The following is a 15,281-nucleotide window of genomic DNA, read 5'->3' on the forward strand; positions in this document are numbered from 1 at the left end:
AGACATGGGGTTTTGCCATGTTGGCCAGGCTGGTCTCAAACTCCTGACCTCAAGTGATTCCCCCCAACACAGCCTTGGGCTCCCAAAGTGCTGGGATTACAGGCGTGAACCACCACATCCAGCCTATATTAACATTTCTTAAGCCTAACTATTTGGGCACTTAAGAACGTTCCCAATGGGAAGCAGTGGCTCATGCCTGTAATCCCAGCACTGTGGGAGGCTGAGGCGGGCAGATCATTTGAGCTCAGGAGTTCGAAAGCAACCTAAGCAACATGGTAAAACCTCCGTCTCTACTAAAAAGACAAAAAATTAGCCAGGTATGGTGGCACACGCCTGTGGTCCCAGCTGCTTGGGGGACAGGGGCAGAAGGATCACTTGAGTCTGGGAGCTGTGATTGTGCCACCGTACTCGGGCCTGGGTAACACAGCAAGACCCACCTCAAAAAAACCCCCAAGAAAACAAAAAACAAAAAACACTCCCCTGTGATTCAGGACTGTGAAATGTATCTGCAAATAATTATCCCAAAGGGAGAGTCGCTTGAGCCCAGCAGGTTGAAGCTGCAGTGAGGTATCACTATGCCACCGCAATCCAGCCCGGGTGAAAGAGTGAGACACTGTCTCTATTTTAAAAATGAAAAAAATTGGCCAGGTGTGGTGGCTCACACCTGTAATCCCAGCACTTTGGGAGGCCGAGGCAGGCGGATCATCTAACGTCGGGAGTTCGAGACCAGCCTGACAAACATAGTGAAACCCTGTCTCTACTAAAAATACAAAAATTAGCTGGGCGTGGTGGTGCATGCCTGTAATCCCAGCTACTCGGGAGGCTGAGGCAGGAGAATCACTAGAACCCAGGAGGCGGAGGTTCCGGTGAGCCAAGATTGCACCATTGCACTCCAGCCTGGGCAACAAGAGCAAAACTCCATCTCAAAAATTAAAAAAAAAAAAAAGAAAAAAATTAGCCTGGCCTGGTGGCACATGCCTGTAGTCCCAGCTACTAGAAGGCTGAGGCAGGAGAATCGTTTGAACCCAGGAGGCGGAGGTTGCACAGGGAACTGAGATCGCACCACAACACTCCAGCCTGGGCAACAGATTGAGACTCCGTCTCAAAAAAAAAAAAAAAAAAAAAAAAAAAATCCAAAATGAATGAAAAGCAGGATTACTGAAAAACTATATTCAACAAATATATTCTATCAAGTTATACATAAAAATGCCATTTGCGGCCGGGCGCGGTGGCTCAAGCCTGTAATCCCAGCACTTTGGGAGGCCGAGACGGGCGGATCACGAGGTCAGGAGATCGAGACCATCCTGCCTAACACGGTGAAACCCCGTCTCTACTAAAAATACAAAAAACTAGCCGGGCGAGGTGGCGGGCGCCTGTGGTCCCAGCTACTCGGGAGGCTGAGGCAGGAGAATGGCGTAAGCCCGGGAGGCGGAGCTTGCAGTGAGCCGAGATCGCGCCACTGCACTCCAGCCCGGGCGACAGAGCGAGACTCCGTCTCAAAAAAAAAAAAAAAAAAAAAAAAAAAAGTGCCATTTGCTTTTTGACTAACAACAGTCCTTTCAGTTCTATGGAAGTAAAATTATATAGATTATGCTGCACTTCCTGTTTTAACAAGCAAGTGAAATACTCCCTTTGCAAGAAGTTTCTGGCCCAGTGCAGTGGCTCACACCTATAATCCCAGCACTTTGGGAGGCTGAGGTGAGCAGATCACTTGAGGTCAGGAGTTTGAGACCAGCCTGGCCAACATGGTGAAACTTCATCTTTACTAAAAATATACAAATGAACCAGGCATGGTGGCGCACGCCTATAATACCAGCTAGTTGGGTAACTAAGGCAGGAGAATCGCTTGAACCCAGGAAGCAGAGGTTGCAGTGAGCTGTGATCGAGCCACTGCACTTTAGCCTGGGTGACAGAGCGAGATTCCGTCTCAAAAAAAGAAAAAAGAAAATAAAAAAAAGAAGAAGAAAGATGTTTCTGGCCAGGTGCAGTGGCTCATGCCTATAATCCCAGCACTTTGGGAGGTCGAGGTGGGTGGATCACCTGAGGTCAGGAGTTCGAGACCAGCCTGGTCAACGTGGCAAAACCCTGTCTCTACTAAAAATACAAAAATTAGCTGGGCTTGATAGTGGGCACCTGTAGTCTCAGCTACTTAGGAAACTGAGATAGAACTGCCTGAACCCGGGAGGCAGAGACTGCAGTGAGCAAAGATTGCGCCATTGCACTCCAGCCTGGGCAACAGGGTGAGTGAGACTACATCTCAAAAAAAAAAAAAAAAGAAGAAGAAGAAAAAAGAAGTTTCCATTCCACATTAATCACAATGAAATCTGTGTCTTTTGATTCTCCAGAGATCAAGACTACGTCAAGAACAAGATCTCTAAGCAGAAGTTAATTCAGAAGTGAAGGTAATGAAGCTCAAAGGATGGAAAGAAAGGTTCAACTCTGTAATAAAATGTGTGAAAATGGTCACATGAGGTGCCTTACGCCTGTAATCCCAGCTCTTTGGGAGGCTGAGGCAGGTGGATCAACCTGAGGTCAGGAGTTCAAGACCAGCCTGGCCAACATGGTGAAACCCCATTTCTACTAAAAATCAAAATTAGCCATGCATGGTAGCACATGTCTGTAATCCCAGGTACTCAGGAGACTGAGGCAGTAGAATCGCTTGAACCTGGGAGGCGGAAGTTGTGGTGAACCAAGATCGCGCCATTGCACTCCAGTCTAGGCAGCAAGAGCAAAATTCCATCTCAAAAAAAAAAAAAGTGTGAAAATGGAAACTATAGGCAAAACTCAAATAACAAAATCAAAGCTGGAATAAGTGGTTCATTTTGCGTTTGAGAATTCCAAACAAAATAGCTATTCCTTGCTAGCTTAGTAAATATGAGACTACTTAAGAATTAATCAAATTAATGAGCCTCCACATACACTTACACCTATGTCTAGAATACTTCATTAACTAGAGAAGATAATTTCCAGACTATTCTGGGCAGTTGCCTTGTCTTAAAAAGCAGTGAAAGGCACTGACATGAGGATTAGGAAACGATTGTGTGAAGGCAAAGAAACTTAAGGTCAACCTTTTAAAAATAAAAATGTTCTTCCTTTAACTTCAATAATTCTGTATAAATACCAAACACTGAATGTGGAATTATCTATTCCGGTTCAACTGTGGCTTGGGGAACTTGTGCAACTTACAGACTTGGTATGAATCACTGGCCTGCCTTCCATAAGCTGCACAGTTGAAGGTTAAGTCACTGAAAAGGTCACTTCACTTCTTTCTGGCCTGCCACAGTATCTTCCTCAAATGCCAAATGCTGTTAGCAATGCTTTCTGGACAGGAGGAAGCAACAAACAAATCATCTGGGAGGTCATACTTATTGTAAGTTATGAACAGCAGAGGCAGGGCACTAAGTATGTTACAGAATTAAGAGCCTCTATTAAAGCTGTGGCTTCAGTTTGTTTTCAGGTGTTAGAAAATGTCACATAATACCAAATAATTCAAAACTTAAGTAAGGAAGTAACAAGCAATCAAAGGTGAGCTATCTGTTATGTGCCTACTTGTACTGGCCCTTTAGGCCGGGGAGAAGGTTTTCCTTCTGTTTATAATTTACAAGATTAGATCTAGAATTCTTGTCAACCTGTTATTTACGACAAGCCATATATCCTTGACCTAACCCCAAAGAAGATACTATTTACCCACCGCTTTCTTCACCTTCTATAAAAATAAGGGCTGGCCTTGACTAAAATAGGCACCCTCTGGGAGAGGTCTATAGTCACATGTGGCCTGGCACAAATGTAACTTTTTTTCCCCTTTAAATGAGAACATCATTCCTTTGAATAGCCTGCCAAGTGGAGAGCTGTCTCTTAACTTCTGAACACTAATTTTGTATACACACACACACACACACACACACACATATATATTTTTTGAGACAGAGTTTCGCTTTTGTTGTCCAGGATGGAGTGCAATGGCGCAATCTCAGCTCACTGCAACCTCCACCTCCCGGGTTTAGGAGATTCTCCTGCCTCAGCCTCCTGAGTAGCTGGGATTATAGGCACCCATAACCATGCCCGGCTAATTTTTTGTATTTTTAGCAGAGATGGGGTTTCACCATCTTGGCCAGGCTGGTCTTGAACTCCTGACCTCAAGTGATCAGCCTTGGCCTCTCAAAGTGCTGGGATTACAGGCATGAGCCACCGCGCCTGGCCCATACTTTCCAATTTTTTAGCAATGAGTAATGTTAGTTTTATGGGAAGGATGACAAGAACTATTTATGTAAATCAGGTAAAAACTACATTCTATACTTACATTTAATATTAAAACTATCCAACATATTTTATTGGACATTTACTGTATGCAAGACACTACGATGAAAGGGAGCTAAAGGGATTTATATGTAATAAAATATTTCCTGCATATGGGAACTGAAAATGAAGTGATTTTGTCTGAGGAGGACAGTTCAGGGAGATTCAAGATATATGACTACAATAAAGCAAAATATGCACCAATAAAAACAAAAGCAAAGAAGGTCAGATTATGCATAGCTGAAGGAATCAAACGGATTCATGAAGAAGTGTCTGAAATGAGCCTTGAAGGATAAAAGAAAACATGAGTTGTAGGAGAGGTTGACGAGACAGGCATTTTGAGCAACTCCCTAGGATTCTGACTTACAGGAATAAAGTACAAGTCATAGCAGGTGAGAGTTCTAAGAGCAGGGAAACTTGACCTCCAGGTCTATTACACTCATGCCAGGAACCTCTCACCATTAATCAGCGCAAACAATGCAGTGTAGAGCTTATGGCATTTAGGAGGTCCAAGGAAAGGCTGGCCTGAGGCTACCAAACTCAACAAGGCTTGTGAAGCTTTTGTTTTAACTAATAGTTAACAGTTGAGCAAAACCCCTTAATTAAAACAAAAGTAATAGCTAATAACTAAGTAGAATTCACAATCAGCCAAAATTACCTCCCTAAAAGAAAGTCTAAAATGATAATTTCTAACTGGAAAGGCAATGTGGGATACTGAGCAAGGACACAGGCTCTGGAGCTGGGTTCAAACTCCAGCCCCAGAACAAGATGTGCTAAGCGTGGCCTTGAGCAGCTCTCTGAGCTTCAGTAGTTTCACCTGTGAATGGAGTCGTATCCTCAATTTCACAGGGCTGGTGTGAGGAACGAGGATAACCTGTTCAGAACACCTGCCAGTGCTCCGCTCACAGCCAACATTCGGCAAGTGAGAGTTATGCCTATCTTTAAGAAAGGCCAGTGAGCAGCAAACAGACCAGCCTAGACTGCAGCAATCAGAAAACAGTCTTTGGCCCATGTTTGTAGGCTGCCAGCTCTACAAATACTAGTCTGTGGTCACAACCAAAAGACAATGCCCACTCAGAGATAATGCATAAAAGATGAGTAGTCCATTCAGCTCTTTCAGTCACACATCTACCACCATTCAATATTCCATTAAACATTCAACAGTAACATTTTCAAGTACTAAAAAATAAACGTATATTTGTCTACAAAAATAACAAGGAAAAAAGGATTTACCTGCACTTTGAAAAGAATATTTTCCCCAGAAGGACTCTGAAGTAACCTTATTTAGCAAATACTTATTCAGAGCCTGCCGCCGCCTCTGTGTCAGGATTCCAACTCAAAGATTTCTCATTTTACATGGGAAATCCTAAAACTATGAGGAATACATACATGGGCCTAACCATTTTCTTTGTCACCACAATAATACCAGTGTCTTTATAGCGATCTTCCCTCCTCTTTTCTTCCTCTGTATATTGTGAGCCCCCAGAGGGCTGAGTCGCACACTGCTAACCATCGTTTCATCCCCATTGGCTGGCCTAGTACCTGGCCCAATGATTCCCCACCCTTGCCGCATACTGAGATTACCTATGGAACCCCAGCCCTACTCCCTGAGTTGGTGTGGCCAGGGTGGGCCTAGGCCTCTCAGCACAGGTTATTCTAATGAGAATTAGCAGTCCAGCTGGATAGAAGCATTCCACAAGCCTGATGGTTCTGCTTGTAAATTGCCTCTTGTACCAAACAATGCCATTTTCTGTTCCCAAACTTGATCCTTCCTTTTTGCATTTCCAACCCTAATTAACGGCAGCCCAGCTACCCATACTTCTAGGCTTAGAAACCCTAAGGCATCTTCCAAGTGCAAAACCTCTAAATCAATTTCCACTCCTCTTTCTTTCATCTGCTGACCAATTATCACCAAGTCTACAATGAGTCTGAAGCTCTACTACTTCTCACTGCCCTAGGTAAAGCCCTTTCTAGCTCAGACTATTTCAGTAGCTTCGTAACTGGTCTTTTGCCTTCAGTTCTCCCATTACACCCTCTGTATCGATTTGTTTCTTTACAACATCGCAATGTCCATGTTACTTCTCTAGTCAAATACCTTCCATGTATATATATTTATTTGCTTGTATATGTAAAATATTCTTTAGGAGGATACACAGAAACTAGTAACTCTGGTTGCCTCTTGAGAGGACTTTGTAGCTTGGAGACAAGGGTGGTGAGACTTCACTGTGCACTCTTTTGAATTCTGAATACCTTTTAAATTCTCTACCATTTGAATGTGCTGCCTCTTCAAAAGCAAAGACCTCTTCTATAGCTTCCTCCCCACCTACCCCCCCAAAAAACAAACAAAACCAAACAAAAAAACCACCCAATTCCTTAACATGACAATTTAGTCTCAGTCTATTTTCTAACATCAATTCTCAACACTGCCCCCTATGCGGACCCTACCAGCCATGAAACAGCTACAGTTTTGGGGATCTACTTTGCCTTTGCTGAGCCCTCAATCTGGAGCATCCCCATTCTTCTCATTTGCCTCAGCTTACTGAAAAACCCGTCTCTTAAGTCCTGACGCTGTGCCCCTACAACTTCATACGTATTTTTTTTTATTTTTATTTTTTGAGATGGAGTCTCACTCTGTAGCCCAGGCTGGAGTGCAGTGCCGCAATCTCGGTCACTGCAAGCTCCGCCTCCCGGGTTCACGCCATTCTCCTGCCTCAGCCTCCCCAGTAGCTGGGACTACGGGCGCCTGCCACCACGTCCGGCTAATTTTTTTGTATTTTTAGTAAAGACGGGGTTTCACCGTGTTAGCCAGGATGGTCTGGATCTCCTGACCTGGTGATCCACCCGCCTCGGCCTCCCAAAGTGCTGGGATTATAGGCACGAGCCACCGCGCCCGGCCCTCATGCGTATTCTTTCACACCAGTCCTGTGCATGTTTGCCTTCCCCCACAGGACTATGAAACATCAGGGTTGAAGTCTGTTTTGTTCATTAGTCTTTAAAACACCTGTCAGGAACTAATAGGAAGCAACCAATAAACAATGAATTCAGCTGACCACACATGAAAAGTTAGAACACCAATCATCTGGTATACAAACTTTTAGCCAAAAACTCCAAAGGGATTGAACCTGGTAATGGATCCTAGCGTTTCACAAGGTGTCATTCTCTGGGTCAGAACTCACTACAAGATGTTCCTCTAACAGGCCATTCAAAGAGAAGGCTGCCAGGCAAGGTGGCTCAACTACTTGGGAGGCTCAACTACTTGGGAGGCTGAGGCAGAAGGATGGCTTCAGTTCAGGTCGAGGCTGCAGTGCACTACAACTGCACCTGTGTAGAGAAAAGCTAATGTACTCCAGCCTGGACAATACAGCAAGACCCTATACTCCCCCCCTGTCCCCCCCCACCCAAAAAAAAGCCAGGCATGGTGGCTCACACCTGTAATCCCAGCACTTTGGGTGGCCAAGGTGGACAGATCACTTGAGGTCAGGAGATCAAGACCAGCCTGGCCAACATGGTGAAACCCCATCTCTACTAAAAATACAAAAAATAGCCGGGCATGATGGCGGGTGCCTGTAATCCCAGCTACATGGGAGGCTGAGGCAGGAGAACTGCTTGAACCCAGGAGGTGGAGGCTGCAGTGAGCAGAGATCACACCACTGTACTCCAGCCTGGGTGACAGAGTGAGACTCCGTCTCAAAAAATAAAAATAAAAAAAGACAAAGAGAGGACTGAGCTGATGGAAAGAGCATTAAAGAAAAGTCTGGAGATAACACTGCTCCCAACTTTCTTTGCCACTAACTGGACCTAAGATACTGGTCAAATCGTTTCGCTAAGATTTAGTTTCCTCATCTGTGAAATGAGGGGCAGGAAGACATAGTCTCTCTAGAGTCCTTTTCTTGGATCCAAGACTGTGGGACTTTTAAGTCACACTGCAGGAAAAAAGAGCCAGTTTAACAAACTCTTTATAAACAAAGGTTAACAAATAGGGCTATCCTGTCTTCATTCAGTTAGGAAAAGAAAACAAAACAAATAGGGCTATACTTTGCATTTCACATACAATATTACATTTACTGCATGGACTAGTTTTGAAACAAAGGCTCCATTTCAGGCTTCCCAATTTATCGTCTCTTGTCCTTATTGCACTGCCACATGTATATTTCCAGTGAAGTTTCAAAAATGATTTAGAGAGTGGAAACACTGCCCCTTGTCCTTTCACTTTAAACACCTAACTAAAATGTTGGCAAAGTTTCTCTTTTTTAAGCCACTAACAAACACCTCAACTACTTTTCAATTTGAAATTCCAATAAAAGAATAAAAGATGGTCAAGCATAAAATCCTGGAACAACAACAACAAACAAGATGGTTATAAATTAGTATTAATTGACTTCACTGAAGTCAAATGATCTATAAATATGCATGTATAGAATTGTGCAGTAATTATTGCTGCTCACCTCTAACTGTGCCTAATTTATAAATTAAACTTTATCACAGGTATGTATGTATGTATGTATGTATAGGAAAAAACATAGCCTATATAGGGTTTGATACTAAACAGTTTCAGGCATCCAGAAAACACACTAACCCTGTTATTCAAAGATCATTGAGGGTTTGGTGAATTGTGTATTTTAATAAGAAAAAAATGACAGGATCAAAATGGCCTCTCAAAACCAAGAGAAATGGATTTCTAACAACAATGTATACATAAGGCATCCTTATTTAGACTTTCTCATTTCATTGAAACACTAATGATTTCACCACCAATTAGTGGTCAACCTAGAGGCCATAGACAGTTTTCTAGCTCTTATGGAAACAGCTTAAATCTTATTTTCTTGCCCCAAACTGCTACTATTCAAACATAGCAGATGTGAAAACGGAAGGACTTTTTGTTTGCCTCATTTGTTGCCCAGCCAACCTTTTGCATTTACCTCAAATGACAGCATAGACTAATTTTGATAGTTCAAAAAACTTGCTAGGTAGCAGCATCCTTGAAAGATAACGTGGCTGGGTGCAGTGGCTCACCTCACACCTGTAATCTCAGAACTTTGGGAGGCCAAGGCGGGCAGATCATGAGGTCAGGAGTTCAAGACCAGCCTAGCCAACATAGTGAAACCCCATCTCTACTAAGAATACAAAAATTAGCCGGATGTGGTGGCATGTGCCTGTAGTCCCAGCTACTAGGGAGGCTGAGGCGGGAGAATCACTTGAACTGGGAGGCGGAGGTTGCAGTGAGCTGAGACCACGTCACTACATTCCTGCCTGGGTGACAGAGTGAGTCTCCTTCTCAAAAAAAAAAAAAAAAAAAAAAAAGACAAAGATAACAATGTACAGAGTAGTCCAAAAAGAAGCAAATTCCCTTTCTTTTCAAAATACTTTGTTAATGAGTACCAGAACAGTGCAAAAATGTGTTGGAATTCGCCAAGTAAAAATAGTACTGGGCCCTTCAGCAGAAAGCACTCCTTACAGCAAGTCACTTTCGTAGTCTCTGGCAAAGTTTTTGCAGTCATTTTGTAGTCCTTAGGATTCACACCAACAATTCAATCCATTCTAGAACAGTTCATCAACTCTAAACTTACTCATCTCAAAAACCACTATTTGGGAACCTAGTAAATTCATAAATTCTTAAGTGAGACAGACTCAAGATCCACAATAAGCTTGCTGATGAGAGCAATTTCACAGCAGTTGGGAAAGTAATATATAACCTTTCTGGGGGACCTATGGTAATCTTTTTATTTATTTATTTATTTATTTATTTATTGGGACCAGTCTCGCTCTGTCGCCCACGCTGGAGCACAGTGGCGTGATCTCGGCTCACGGCAACCTCCACCTCCTGGGTTCAAGCAATTCTCCTGCCTCAACCTCCTGAGTAGTTGGGATTACAGGCGATTGCCACTACGCCCAGCTAATTTTTGTATTTTCAGTAGAGACGGTTTTTAACCATGTTGGCCAGGCTGCTCTCAAACTCCCGACTCCAGGGATCTGCGTGCTTTGGCCTCCCAAAGTGTTGGGATTATAGGCGTAAACCACCATACCTGGCCCTATGGTCATCTTTATCAAAGGCCTTGCAAATGCTCATAGGCTTTGACCCAGGAACTCCTCTTCAAGGAATTTACCCTGAGGAAATATTCGGATGTAAAGAGATACTCATTCTAGTGTTATTTATAACAGAAAATTGGAAACAACCTAAATAACCACAAATAGAGGACTGGTTTAGTAACTGATAGGCTATAAATGCAGGAGAATATGATGCAGTTATGCTTACCAGTATGGAAACATGCACTCCAACATGCTTTTGGAGTCATACACTATTACAAACTCCATTTGCATACTCTTGCAACTTTTTAAGCTTTACAGAGTAGAATGAATATTAATCTAATGTGTATTCTAGGTTATTTAATAACATGTATACAATTATATACACAAAGGCTAGAGGGAACCACAATGACTATAGCTTACTATAGCTGAGTTATAAATTATAGGTGCTTTATGTGGTACTTCTCTGAAGAAGTGTTACTTTTATAAGCACTAAACAGCCATTATTTAAAAAGCACTACACAGGCCGGGCACAGTGGCTCACACCTGTAATCCCAGCACTTTGGGAGGCCAAGGCGGGCAGATTACTTGAGATTAGGAGTTCAAGACCAGCCTGACCAACACAGAGAAACCCTGTCTCTACTAAAAATGCAAAATTAGCCGAGTGTGGTGGCACATGCCTGTAATCCCAGCTACTCAGGAGGATGAGGCAGGAGAATTGCTTGAACCCGGGAGGCGGAGATTGCGCCACTGCATTCCAGCCTGGGCAACAAGAGCAAAACTCTGTCTCTAAATGAATAAATAAATAAAAGCACTACACAGGCTGGCACGTGGTTCATGCCTTAAATCCCAGCACTCTGAGAAGCTGAGGTGGGAGGATCGCTGGAGCCCAGGAATTTGAGACCAGACTGGGCAACACAGAGAGACTCTGTCTCTACAATAATTAAAAAATAAATAAATAAATAAATAAAAATAAAAGCATTAGACATGCAAGCAAGAGACCTAGGTTCAAGTCCCAATATAATACTAACTATACTCCATATTTGATGTGTCAATTTTATAGATGAGGAAACAGATTCAGATTAAGTGGAGATAAGAGCAGCAGCTTTGTAGTTACAAAGATTAAATAAGGTAAAATATAAATGCTTTTGCAACTTCTAAGGCACTATATAAAGCACTAGAAGGATGGGAGAATCATGTTTTGTGTTAGATATCAAACAACTGGCTTAGAAGAAAAAAGAATGAAGCATTTTTACTCCTTAAAGAAAAGCTTCTATCCTTCCCCATTCCCCAATCCTCAATCCCCAATCCTGTTGGGGATTTTTCCTGTTGGAGATTTTATTCAAAAATATTTAGCACATCTTTTCTTCTTTAAAAACTTTAAACTAAATTGAAAGAGCTGTGCCAGTTGTCAATTCAAGTTGAAATGAATAATAAGTCGTGTGTTAGCCTAATGCCCTCTGCAATAGGTCAGCTTTTACAAAAAGTCTTGATTTATGACATGCAATTTTGTGAACTGTTAGGAAACAAATTATTTTAGTTCTCAGGGAAATAGAAAACTCCCTATCAGATTATTATTATTATTATCATTATTCTTGAGACAGAGACTGGCTCTGTCATCCAGGTTGGAGTGCAGTGGCACGATCTCGGCCCACTGCAACCTCTGCTTCCAGAGTTCAAGTGATTCTCATGTCTCAGCCTCCCTAGTAGCTGGGATTACAGGTGCATGCCACCATGCCGGTTTTTTTTTTTTTTTTTTTTTTTTTTTTAAACTTTTAGTGGAGACGGGGTTTCGCCATGTTGGCTAGGCTGGTCTTGAACTTTTGACCTCAAATGATCCACCTGCCTTGGCCTCCCAAAGTTCTGGGATTATAGGTCGTGACCCACCGCACCTGGCCCCTATCAGATTTTAAAAATATATGACAACTCCCAAACAAGACAGACTCATAAATTTTGTTGCTAACAACAAAAATTAGGATCCAGGACATCACTTCTTAAAAAGAGACCAAAAGTTAACATCTAAGTTTGAAAGGCAAGCTCACATTATTTTTAATAAACTAAAACTTCCAGTTTGAAAAGTCAAATTTCTTTAGAAATAAAATACTGCTGGCCGGGCGCGGTGGCTCAAGCCTGTAATCCCAGCACTTTGGGAGGCCGAGGCGGGCGGATCACAAGGTCAGGAGATCGAGACCACAGTGAAACCCCGTCTCTACTAAAAATACAAAAAATTAGCCGGGCGCGGTGGCGGGCGCCTGTAGTCCCAGCTACTCAGGAGGCTGAGGCAGGAGAATGGCAGGAACCCGGGAGGCGGAGCTTGCAGTGAGCCGAGATCGCGCCACTGCACTCCAGCCTGGGCAACAGCGTGAGACTCCGTCTCAAAAAAAAAAAAAAAAAAGAAATAAAATACTGCTAACTTACTTTTGCAAAGCATTTTCCTAAAACTTCTGAACCTAAAGCCCCAGGCAAGACCTCTCTCTAAAAGGCATGGGAACATAAAATGAATTTGACATTTAGCTTGAACTTAACTTTAGCATTTGAGCTACTCAAAGGACATGGTTGTAGGGCACATTCTAACCTGGTGTAGTGCTTCTGGTGTCATACACTAGTACAAACTCCATTTGGATACTGTTGCAACCATTCAGGTTATGTATTGCCCAGTTTCATAAAGCAGTGCTAAAGTTCAGGGTACAGCCTCCTCCCATCCAGGAACCCCACCTCCAAAAAAAAAAAAAAAAAAAAAAAAGAAACCTCCACAACAGCTTCCATCTATAATCTACCTTCTGCTACAATTTAAAACCTCCTTTAAAAAGGCACTTATAAAAAGTAAACAGTTATGCTTCTAAAATTCAATTACTTGCACTACAGAAGGATTCAACCAGAATCCTTTGAAGAGATTAAGAAATTGAGAGATAAACTGTAAGTTAGGAAAATTTTAAACTAAGCTAGAAAAATCTCAAAACAGTTGTGAAGAAAGGAAAAGTAGCTCTGAAGCTATAACAAATGAGGAAATGACTTCAAAAATAAAGGTACCTTATAAGTACCTTATAAAAACTGCAATACACCTATATAGCAAAATGAGAAAAATATCAAGGAACAGAAGTTTAAAAAGCAAACAGCAAACCTCTATCCATCAACCCTGTAATCTTACGTATTACAGAATGAAAGAACACTCAGAATAGTCAGAAAGCCACTAGTCAGTGGCTTCCTAAACCCTGCTATTTCATTAGTCCTAGACGGCTCTTTTACTAAACCCAGTCACACTTCCTTATTAATATTCCACAATTCTCTTGGAAGCACACAGCTCATTATGAAATCAGGCATATTTAAAACACCGACTGATCTCAGAATTTATATATTTGATTACTGCAATTTAAAAAATATTTTCGCTTATATAAAGTAATTATATGTATATTAATACCATATAACTACATAAAAAAAGAGCTATATTTCTCACAAAGTTAAACAAGGTTACAATATGACCCAGCAATTCTACTCCTACGTATATATCCCCTCAAATTAAAAACATATGTCCATACAAAAGCTTGTACACAAATGTGCTTAGTACTATTCACAGCAGCCCAAAGTGGAAACAATTCAGTGGCCCCATCAACAGATGAATGGATCAACAAAATGTGGTATATTCATACAATGGAACATTATTCAGTCATAAAAAGGGAGGAAGTACTGACACATGCTCCAACATGGATCAACTCTGAAAACATGCTAAGGGAAAACATGCTAAGGGAAAGGCCACATATTACATGATCCATTTGTATGAAATGTCTCAAACACAAATCCACAGAATCTAGTTTCTGTTGCCAGGGACTGGGGGATGGGGAGTGACTGCTAATGGATAGGGGGTTTCTTGGGGGGTGATGAAAAACATTCTGGAACTAGATAGTGGCAGCGGCTGTACAACTCTGTGAATGTAAAAACTACTGAACTGTACACTTTAAAAGGATACATGCTATGGAATGTGAATTATACATATCAGTTTTTAAAAATTCACTCAAAGGGCTGGGCGCGCGGCTCACGCCTGTAATTCCAGCACTGTGGGAGGCAAAGGCAGGTGGATCGCCTGAGGTCAGGAGTTTGAGACTAGCCTGGCCAACATGGTGAAACTCCATCTCTACTAAAAATACAAAAATTAGCCAGGTATAATGGTGGGCGCCTGTAATCCCAGCTACTTGGGAGGCGGAGGTTGCAGTGAGCCAAAATCGCGCCACTGCTCTCCAGCCTGGGCACAAGAGCGTGACTCTGTCTCAAAAAAAAAAAAAAAAAAAAAAAAAAAAATTCACTCAAGGTCATATTTGCTATCAACAGGTAGATGAAGCTGGAATCTGACTTTAAGAAAATTATGGGCGGGGCGCGGTGGCTCAAGCCTGTAATCCCAGCACTTTGGGAGGCCGGGACGGGTGGATCACGAGGTCAGGAGATGCAGACCATCCTGGCTAACACGCTGAAACCCTGTCTCTACTAAAAAATACAAAAAACTAGCCGGGCGAGGTGGCGGGCGCCTGTAGTCCCAGCTACTCGGGAGGCTGAGGCAGGAGAATGGCGTGAACCTGGGAGGTGGAGCTTGCAGTGAGCTGAGATCCGACCTCTGCACTCCAGCCTGAGCGACAGAGCGAGACTCTGTCTCAAAAAAAAAAAAAAGAAAGAAAATTATGGCACATCCTGCACATGTATCCTGGAACTTAAAATAAAATTTAAAAAAAAAAAAGAAAAGAAAGAAAATTATGGTAATATAATGAGACTGGTGTCCTGACATGGCTTGAAATCTAGCTGAGGAAAATTCCAACGAGGACTTCTTGAAAGACTGATGTTAGCGGGCACACACACTCTCAAGGTGACTACTTTTTTAAATGGACAACTCACTTTCAGAATAGAGGTTCTATAAGTATATTAAAATGATCATCACTGTTTGAGAACACCAAATTCTACCTCATCCATTCACTTCC

General features: G+C 42.3%; 5 protein-coding genes across 7 annotated transcripts in view; 2 read left to right on the forward strand and 3 right to left on the reverse strand.

The window, feature by feature from the left end:
• Nucleotides 1–15,281, reverse strand: part of GPN3 (GPN-loop GTPase 3) — a 637,401-nt gene that overhangs the window by 117,071 nt on the left and 505,049 nt on the right. The gene's annotated exons all lie outside the window — the stretch shown is intronic.
• VPS29 (VPS29 retromer complex component) overlaps nt 1–15,281 on the reverse strand; it is a 444,410-nt gene that overhangs the window by 77,516 nt on the left and 351,613 nt on the right. The window lies entirely within an intron of this gene.
• LOC126931527 (peptidyl-prolyl cis-trans isomerase NIMA-interacting 4-like) overlaps nt 1–15,281 on the forward strand; it is a 773,797-nt gene that overhangs the window by 59,878 nt on the left and 698,638 nt on the right. The window lies entirely within an intron of this gene.
• PPTC7 (protein phosphatase targeting COQ7) overlaps nt 1–15,281 on the reverse strand; it is a 49,886-nt gene that overhangs the window by 27,847 nt on the left and 6,758 nt on the right. The window lies entirely within an intron of this gene.
• The window catches only part of TCTN1 (tectonic family member 1), a 77,392-nt gene continuing 76,299 nt past the window's right edge, over nt 14,189–15,281 (forward strand). Inside the window, exon 1 of the mRNA XM_050749746.1 lies at nt 14,189–14,192. The gene's annotated coding sequence lies outside the window, so the exon portion shown is untranslated. The remainder of the gene's footprint in view (nt 14,193–15,281) is intronic.

This window comes from Macaca thibetana, chromosome 11, assembly GCF_024542745.1.
Source record: "Macaca thibetana thibetana isolate TM-01 chromosome 11, ASM2454274v1, whole genome shotgun sequence".
Lineage (NCBI taxonomy): Eukaryota > Metazoa > Chordata > Mammalia > Primates > Cercopithecidae > Macaca > Macaca thibetana.